Here is a 10,213-nt window from a genome sequence, read left to right as displayed (position 1 = left end):
AAAGAAAAGAAAAAAAATTAAGAACATTCTGGAAAGGATTCCTCCAGAGAGAGGTGAAATTGGAATGAGCTTCATAGTGCACATGAGGATTGAAAGAGCAAACAAATGGCAAAGAGAGTACGAGTCCACTCGTGGTCGAGGCTTCGGATGTGCAGAGTCTTCAGGGAAATATATTTGTTTTAATAAGCCAAATATATAGATATAGTATATTTTAATAAGCCAAGTTCATTTGGTAGCCACGAAGAAGATCGATGAAAAAAAAACGTAACACGGCAAACGAGTCTTCAATTTAGTGCGAAAGAAAATTCTATTCGATTTGTTTAAAATTAAACGAATCTAGTAATTCATTCTCCTCTAATTGATCACAGCAAACTAGCATCTCAAGCGTCCAAATACGACTGTGCAAATTAGCCGTAAGAAGCATCATTCGCTTTCTTTGTGAGAAGGTTATGTTTATTTAGTTCATTTTTTCTTCCAGCACAGAACGATATATTGGGCTGTTGGTTTAAAACCTGTCGAAACAGGATGTATACTGTATTGATTCACTGATTCGAATCGGTTCACTGGTCTCCAGATCCGAGTTTGGGGTAAAGGTTCAGAGCTGATTCGGCGCAGGAGTCGTTTTTATCAGGGACAGCAGATATCACGCTGACAGTTCTCCATTTTCTTTCTTTCTTTCTTTCTTTCTTTCTTTCTTTCTTTCTTTGCCTGTCAACGATATCACGCTCACACCAGAGCCTGCTTTTAACTCCAGCTTTTGTCTCTTCACAAACAATTCTGCGCTCAGGGTTTGGAAATGGCTGGAGTCATTAGTGAGTACTTTGTTACTTCGCATCATTTAAGCATTATTTTTGCCGTATTTCTATTACATTCGAGTTATTTGAAAATGAATTAATTATAATTGCATGAAATAAAAGATTATTTTTTTTATTCGTTGCATTTTTATTTATATCTTTAGTCAAATTCACACATTACAGATGTCAGAAGTCTCTTTTTCTCTCATCTAGCCAATGACCGTATACTGTACATCAATTTTATTTACATTTCGGTTGAAATTCATCAAACGAACGTTCCATGAGACCATGAGCACAGTACGTTTTTGCCCGGATGTGTTCGCTTTTCATTTGAATCTGATTTGTCATATGCTGTGTACGTCTATATTGTGAGAAATTATTAAACAACACACTTTTCTAAGATATCGTGAGCATCGTGGTGTCTTTGTGGATGAAATGGTGGATCGTGTATCTGAGAAAACATCAGTAACAAAGGGCTGCAATTGGATTCCGAAGAGAAATGTATTTCTCGATGAATAAAATATCATTTCTCACGTCCTTGACTCAACCCTTTCATGCATTGTGTCAATCATCCTTCATTCATCTCTTACAGACAATAACGTAGTGTAAAATACAGTAGACATGCATAAACCTTCTGTTCTCATACATACACTTTCTGTAGATAAAATAATAATTATAAAAAATTACTAAAAAATAAATAAGATGTGCCAGATTATCACTTTTTGGAAAGATTTACTTTTATTATTATTTTTTTCTTCTATGCTTCATGTAATAGTCCTTAACTGGAGAAATCTTTCTGCGTTCAAATAAATAATAATAAAAAAAATAAACAAACAAATAAATTAATAAATACATTTTCTTTTTCAGAATTTAACATTACATATTTTAGACCTGGACATTAACATTTCTTTTTAAAAGAAAGATTTCTTTTCATTTTTATATTATTTTAGCCATAATATTATTTTAGCCTCTTTTTTACACATGGAAAATACATTTACTTTTAAATCTTAACTTCTGATCTTCAGAACTTCATGAGAAGCCTGAAAATAATTAACATTTAAAATAATAATTAAGAGTACTTTAGAAAGTTAACATAATATTATTTTTATTATATATATATATTACTACTAACATATAACAAGACCTTTTTAATCAATTTTAACATTGGGTGCTTTAACTGTATACTCTATTCTATAAATCTATATCAATATTACTTATCACACAACTAAATGAATTTTTTTTATTAAATTCTGTTAAATTCTTGATTCTGATTGGTCAGAAGGCGTTCATTCCTTTTACAGCATAACTCAACATAATATATATAAAGTAAGGAGTCTCCAGTGCTACTGAAGATACGAAAGAGGACAGAAGAGATTGTTATTTGTTTTAATAACAAGCTCTTTTGTCTCCTGATGGGATAACCATTCCTTACTCTAACAGCTTGTTTGGATAATGATCCACTCAATTTACATTCCCTGCACGTTTTGCTGGTACAGTATGGATCGTGATTCCAGGTTCTGTCTGCTCTAATTAAAGAGGTTCTGTACTTACATTAACCTGCTTCTGCCCCCCATTTTATTTCAGCTGCTCTTTCCTTAATAACCTTTAAAGAGCTGCTGATTGGTCTTTGGATTGTCCAGGATAACTACAATAGACCACATTTTGTTCCTTACGTTCGAATTACTCCAACAAAGAGGTCCTTGTGTTCCCACGAAAAAACTAAAGAAAGATCCCATTAAAAATAAATTCCTGTTTGCAGCACACAGGGGAACTGAGGCGTCTCTTCATTAGGAGGAAGAAGAGGAAAGGGAAACAAGGCCAGTAAATAAGCTCTCCTCTTCATGTATGTGCATGTGAGCACTTGACAATCTTTGCTGTTCAATTACTAGAGGGGGAAAAAAGGTGAGCAAAGAGACAGAGTGTGAAGATTGATTCAGTTGGTGCAGTGTGTGTGTGCGGCTGTGTACCGGGATCGTTTGTTTTGTTTTGTTTTTTTTCTGTTTATAAGACACTTCAAAATAGATTTTGTGGAGTGAGATGAAATCGTTTCAATATCTAATTTTCTAATCTCCTAAACTTTGACCATTTCCATCACATCGCCGATGGACATTCATCTACTCGGGGGATTATTACACACACACACACACACACACGCGGAATTTTGTTGATATATGATGAAATGCGATGAAGCTGACAGGAAACATTCAGGACATGGAAACGGATTGCAACATAAACCCATTTCTGGTCATGTTTTTTTAAAACTTTTCCTATACATGTTTACATTTCAGTATGTCTTCTGTTTTGTTGCTGTCTCCAGCTCTGCACCGTTATTAGTTCGTTGCCCTACAGTGTTCACCTTTACTGTGTCTCATAGAATCAATGTAATCAACTTATCAGGTATTTCTAGCATTAAGTCTAAACCCTGTTCCATTTGTATTATAATTACGGATCATTATAGCTCGGTGCTCTCTGCTTGCGTCTTAACCCTTGCTTAAATCTTTAATAATAATGGTTCGCCCTTAAAGAAAGCATTTGTTGGGTTTTATCATGTTTCATGCACATGGGAGCTGGTTTCATTTTATATACATCTAACAGGAGTGTGTGCATTAGCTAGCAGTGCATAAAGGAGTCTTTAGGTTCTTTAGATGCATTGTTGCTTCAGGTTTGAGGTTCTCATACCCTCATTATGTCTGTGTGGATTTCCTCTCGGTTCTCGGGTTCCCCCAAGCATACCAGTAGGCAGATCAGCTATGGTAAATTACATAGCCCTGGATTGATCTGTCTTCCAGGCTGTATTCCTACCTCATGCCCAGTTTTCCAGAGATCCAATCCAATACAAGGACTTCTGTTTGAGTTTGGAGCGTGTTCTTTCTCAGTGTAGAGGAATGTCTGTGCTAATCATAGCTCATCATACCCTCAGTAGATCAACAGATAAAACTGAACGACAGCTTCATGAAGACGGGAATCAGCACGCTTCTTTCTTGGAGCTTGATTAAGTGATTCTTTTCAGCAAACGCTTGCCAGTAATTACACATCTGGAACACATCTGTCTCAGCTAGGCTTAAACCGGATTACGCTTCCAACTTTTCAATGCGGGTTCGTCTTATATCTCTTAAATACGCACAGAGCGAAGAAGGGGAGGGGGGAGGAAAGGGAGGAAACTGGGCAAACCACGAAACTTAGGCTGTGTGCGCGCGACCCGGTGTCGATCTGAGCGAGCGCGCACCGTCAACCGACATCCGCGGCACTTTACTAAAGAAGCGGGAGACGGGACGTTGTGCACTCCCCTCTCTCTCTCTCTCTCTCTCTCTCTCTCTCTCTCTGCCTATAAAACGACTTTCCTCTTGCTGCGCTTTTTAATAAGCGCTAATAATCGCTCTGAAAGTCGCTTTTCGAAGTGCGGCGCAGGAGCGTGGCGTTTACGCACGGCACTTTTATTTACCAAAAACCCCCCGTCAGTGTGTTCGATGCTCTGGATATTCCTCTGTAATGGACTCACTGATGAAGTGTAAAATGTGATCGAGGCTTCAGACTGATGGAGTGAGTAAAACGCGTCCTGCTGTAAGATCACTGGGTCTCAAAAGTGCAGCAAAACCGAGGAGGTAGGGGTCTGTCATTTTATTATCATTTTTATTATGGAGATCTTTATCTTCCCACCCGCCGTGATCAGATATAAGTTTTAATAACAACAACTATTTGACTTCTTATATTCTTTATTACCTTATAATAAGTTAGAACTTGTATGGAACGGTTTTACCTCAGCTACCCCAAGTTGGAGTATTATTAATATCAGCCTGGACCTTTTATGTGTCCTGTCTGTGTACATATCACTGACAAAAAAAAAATCCACAGTCTATATTTATAGATATATCTATATTTTTTAACCCTTTCATGCACAGAGTCAATCGCTGTAAGATGTGTGTTTATAGGAAAATCAGAGAACATAAGCTGACCTCCAAATTTAAGATAACATTAACATTATTGTGATTTGGGCTGCTTTGTGTCATCACCATGTTCCTGCATCAGCTTTACATCCTATCTACACAAAATCCATGAAATATCTATAATAAACTAAACTTATTTATAATAATTAAAAAAATGCATTACAGCTTATAGCAATGTGTCCAATGCATTTCTTAACAGATCACTGTATGCATTATAAGCAGTGTTTATTAGACTTTATTATAGTGCCAATAGCCAAGAAATTCAGTGCCAGGTGACTTCATGCTTTACTTATACACTAGTTTTGGGGTTTTCTGTTTTTTTCCCCCCACTCTGTCATAATTCATTTATTAAAGAAGAAGTAAGAGATATCATGACTGCTCTTGAGATGTGCCTGATTTCTTTGGTATTAGTGTCGTGTATTTCATGTCAATTAACACTGATATAACAATAAAGACAGCTAGAAAGTGTCATGCATTTTAACCATTATAATATCCATCTGTGACCAATATGGAAAGTGTTACAGAGATATTCCTGCTTGATAAACCAGCCGAAGCTGTAAGGATTATTGCTATGTTTTGCTCCGTATCTGTTTGAATGAACCCGGAGCATTAATCCCCGTGCCTGGTGTGACTGACCGGTGATGAATGAATGATTTTCTATATGCCTGATTCAGCTCAGTTAATGTGTATGTTTAGTAGGTGTGTCAGAGCAGGAAAAGAAAAAAGAACCTCATTACGTGTGCTCAGCTCTGGTGTTTAATGTTTAACTGATGATGGAGTGCAGCAGTGATACAGGTATACATCTCTCCTGCGCTTCTGTATTGAAAGTGGTGACGGCGTTGACGGATTTCTCTAGAAACAGCTGGTCCTGTTTCATCATCTGTCACGGGCGATCTTTCTGATATGTCACTGTTTCGCATGTAAGGTTTTCGGGAAGGAGTCTCCAGTGTCGGTGCTACAGGAAAGTCTTCAGAACGTTGGATTTCTCGGTAGCACAACAAGCTGTTTTTGTTTCACAATTTTTGACATCAATCTCTTGATATAAGATATAAATGAGGAAGGAAGCAGCCTTTATTTTTGCCACGTGTACATTACAAGACAGAAATTATTTCTTCTGATATCTCAGTTGCACAAAAGCACAGAGTCAGGCATGATGGTAACAATAAACAGATAAATATGACATGTTGTTAAAGAATAATTTACACATCACTTCATGTTACAAGAGGAACTTCAATAAGTGCTGTGATAGGAAATGGGCTTTATATCCAGATGTTGATTATTTTCCTGTTACAGAACATTACTTGTTTCTTTAGTAGGAAGGCTTCATGCGTTCGTGTTACGCAGGTTTGATATTCTGGTGCAGAGCAGCCCTGGGAGAGACACTGGCTTTATCATCATGATGCAGGTGAAGCTGGGTTAAATCATCTCTCCCTTTCCTCTCTCTCTCTCTCTCTCTCTAGGCTGTAATTAAGAGAAGCATGTTACTTGTCCGTCACTGCGGGTGTTTCAGAAGCCAGTTTGTTTTTGAACCCATGGCTGACTCTTTGGATTCCCTGACAGAGCAATGAGAATTATCACTGTGTGTGTGTGTGTGTGTGTGTGTGTGTGTGTGTGCATGTGGGTTGAATGAGGATACACAAAACTCTTTGAGAATCCGTGTCACTCATCCTGGCTGTAGAGTTAGTTACTGCATTGTGTAAAAACTAATTTACTTTAATAGAGCATAGTTCATTGTCCTCTCTCTCTCTCTCTCTCTCTCTCTTACTCTCTCACTCTTTCCCTATGGTGCTCTCTCTCTCTCTCTCTCTCTTACTCTTTCCCTATGGTGCTCTCTCTCTCTCTCTCTCTCTCTCTCTTTCTTTATGTTGATCTCTCTCTCTCTCTCTCTCTCTCTCTCTCTCTCTCTCTCTTTCTTTATGTTGATCTCTCTCTCTCTCTCTCTCTCTCTGTCTCTCTCTCTCTCTCTCTCTCACACACACACACTTGTTCTCTCGTTCATTCAACACTCACTTTCTCTGTTTCTTTTTCTATGGTGCTTTCTCTCTCTCTCTCTCTCTTTCTCTATGGTGCTCTCTCTCTTTCTTGCTCTTTCCCTATGGTGCTCTCTCTCTCTCTCTCTCTCTCTCTCTCTCTCACACACAGACACACACACACACACACATACTTGTTCTCTTGTTCATTCAACACTCTCTCACTTTCTCTCTTTCTTTTTCTATGGTGCTTTCTCTCTCTCTCTCTCTCTCTCTCTCTCTCTCTCTCTCTCTCTCTCTCTACCTATGGGGCTCTTTCTCTCTCTCTCTCTCTCTCTCTCTCTTACTCTCTCACTCTTTCCCTATGGTGCTCTCTCTCTCTCTCTTTCTTTATGTTGATCTCTCTCTCTCTCTTTCTTTATGTTGATCTCTCTATCTCTCTCTCTCTGTCTCTCTCTCTCTCTCACACACACACACACACACTTGTTCTCTCGTTCATTCAACACTCTCACTTTCTCTGTTTCTTTTTCTATGGTGCTTTCTCTCTCTCTCTCTTTCTCTATGGTGCTCTCTCTCTTTCTTGCTCTTTCCCTATGGTGCTCTCTCTCTCTCTCTCTCTCTCTCTCTCTCTCTCTCTCTCTCTCTCACACACAGACACACACACACATACTTGTTCTCTTGTTCATTCAACACTCTCTCACTTTCTCTCTTTCTTTTTCTATGGTGCTTTCTCTCTCTCTCTCTCTCTCTCTCTCTCTCTCTCTCTCTCTCGCTCTCCCTATGGGGCTCTTTCTCTCTCTCTCTCTCTCTCTCTCTCTCTCTCTCTCGCACACTCCGATAACTTCATGTTCGATAACGGTTGCCCAAGTGAGGCGCTGATGAAGTGCCTGGATCATTAGCTGATAGCAATCTAAAGCACTGTACTTCTCTAACTAGCCAATTTATGAATTTATGAATAATCCCACAATCCCACAGCAGGGGCAGCTTCTGACCGTGGATTTTAGCCTCAAACAAAAATGAAGTCAAGATATGAACAAATTTGAAATGAACTAAATATGTAACTAACGAGAATAAAGTAAGTATGGAGTAAGAAAGTAAGTATGGTGTAAGAGTCAGCGCCTCCAGCACAAACATGGAGACGGCTAAGACGCAAACAATACACTTCCTTCAAGCCAAACAACTCTGTCATAACATCACCACGCCACTGTTTTTATTTTTGCTGCATTTGTAAAGATGTTTATTTCCTTGTTCTTTACGGCTTTGGTGCAATCAGATGTAAGAAAATTTGCGTAACAACAGTTGCGAGATTTCTGGTTCCTGGATAGAAGTGTTCTCCACTGTGTGATACAGAAAGTGTTTCTTCACACTGCCATTCAAACCAAAAAGACTTGAAAAGACAGCCCTATGTACAGTTTCCTGTTTTTAACTTTGACCCTCTCTGGAGATTTGGGTCTTTTAATAAAACTAATCTGACATTTACAGCTCACATCTACCTTTATGACTACTTTTATAGCTTCCTGACATATTCTTGATCATTATGTACCATACATACGGTCAGTATACAAATTACCAGTCACTCTACGGCATGAAGGGCTCATACATTTTCCTGCCTTTGATTTTTCATCTCTGAAATCCACTTTGGTGGTTTGAGTATTCATTCACCATTGTCTCAACTCTTAAATCAGGCTGGTTTTGTTAAAGCACTTTTAAGAAACCTAAATGTCCTTGTTGAAGTTCTTGAAGAAATCTAACAGCTGCTAATCCTCCTCCAGAGAAAGAAGGTCTAAGATATGATTATAAATATATAAAAAAATGGAGTACATTTTACTATTGATTGGAAGGTTCCCAATCCCCGAATCCCAGGACCTCCAAACTGCCACTTCTGGGACCTTCGGCAATGTCCTTAATCCTCCATTGCTTAGTTGTATAAATGAAATGAAATAAATGTAAGTCATTCTGGATGACAGCATCTGCCAAATTCTGTAAATGTAAATGAGTAGTCATTGGATGAATCTCTTTTAAAACCATTCACCTCTCCTTCTGTGAAGCATTCCTTCCCTGGGATTTTAGCCTCACTGGGTTATCACAGGGACAGTGCTTGGTTCCTGGCATAAGAGACAAAAGAAGCTGTCTAACAAGACACTGGGCATTGGGAATGCCAATTTTGCTAAGCCTTTCACTAGATATGAAACAACATACAGGCAGCATCTTCAACAAAACTGAGTAAAAGGTTTAGCCCTGTTTCAGACTACTTGAAGCTTGCAGCACCAAAATCTGCTAAGCTTTGCACTGGGTTATTTTCATCAGTGCTTTGTCAGCTGATCCCTCAGCCATGTACATCTGTCCACCGCTCAGCTCAGTGCTCGGTGCTGCAGAAAACCTCAACTGAATTCCAGGCTTTCCTCCAGTGTTGGATCTCAGGGATGACAGACTGGTATCTGTTAAGCTTACAATCATTTCTCTTGTCCGTTATCTTTCACAAAGAAATTGCAACATAATAAAGGCCACCAGCTATGTGTGCTTCGATTGGGGGGATGATGTCTGGTGAAAAGTATGTGCTAGCAATTTCCTTTGGGAAATCTCTAGAATATCCTGAGATTTTACTTGTATCTCCCTGTCACTCACTGCAGCCAGAAGAAGGTTCTTGGTGTTTCATGTTTTGTCTCTTTCTTTAGTCTTCCAGCTAAATGGCCAGGCACTTGGTCATATCACAACCTAAACATACTCTACAATGTGAAAAGGTGAACCATGGCAATGAGTGTGTGGGATCCTGCCGCTGGACCACCAGGAGGCTTGCTACCATACATGATTGCTAAATTAACTTCGCCTTTCATTTTTGCCAGTACTAAGGTGTTGAAAATAAATTAACATATTATGCGGTATGGATTGTGGTAGCTGGGGATGTGATAGCTTACTGGCTAAGGCTTCAGGCTACTGATCAGAAGCTGTCACTGCTGGGGCCTTGAGCAAGGCCCTTAACCCTCACTTGCTCAGTTGTAAGTCATTTTGGATAAGGGTGTCTGCCAAATGCCAGAAATGTAAATGGATTAAGCTTAGAAGATTGTTCCACCACTGAGAGACTGTCAGTTTGAAGGTTCTGGAAAGGAATCTCATGCCTCGCTGGTCATTAACTATTGGTGATTCCTGCAGGTAACATAAAGGTAGAGCATAGTGATGAGGTAGGGGGTGCTATTCCAGACAAGGTCTTGTATGTGAGCATCTAGGCCATGAATTTGATGCAGGAAGCCAGTGAAGAGAAAAAACCAAGGCTGTGACATGGGTCTTTTTGGGCTGATTGAAAACGTGGCATGGTGCTACACTGAGTATCATCTGAAGGGGTTTAATGGAGTTGGCTGGGAGGAGCAGGAAAAACACAGCAATCACAGAATCTAATGCTAGTTCATATTCCACATCTGATATTTGTTAATGTCATCCCCGTAAGATTGTAAGACTTCAGACTTTTGCAGTTGGGCTTCTATTCTTCAAGCTTGACCTAATGATGGAT

At 39.1% G+C, this 10,213-nt stretch overlaps 1 protein-coding gene across 1 annotated transcript in view; it reads left to right on the top strand.

Annotated features, from left to right (window-relative positions):
• Positions 1-3,988: 3,988 nt before the first annotated feature.
• htr1d (5-hydroxytryptamine (serotonin) receptor 1D, G protein-coupled) overlaps positions 3,989-10,213 on the top strand; it is a 51,771-nt gene continuing 45,546 nt past the window's right edge. Inside the window, exon 1 of the mRNA XM_058398469.1 lies at positions 3,989-4,396. The gene's annotated coding sequence lies outside the window, so the exon portion shown is untranslated. The remainder of the gene's footprint in view (positions 4,397-10,213) is intronic.

Source organism: Hemibagrus wyckioides, linkage group LG09 (genome assembly GCF_019097595.1).
Source record: "Hemibagrus wyckioides isolate EC202008001 linkage group LG09, SWU_Hwy_1.0, whole genome shotgun sequence".
Taxonomy (NCBI): domain Eukaryota; kingdom Metazoa; phylum Chordata; class Actinopteri; order Siluriformes; family Bagridae; genus Hemibagrus; species Hemibagrus wyckioides.
The sequence above is the reverse complement of the archived record's forward strand: the minus strand, read 5'-3'. Positions and strand labels throughout refer to the sequence as shown.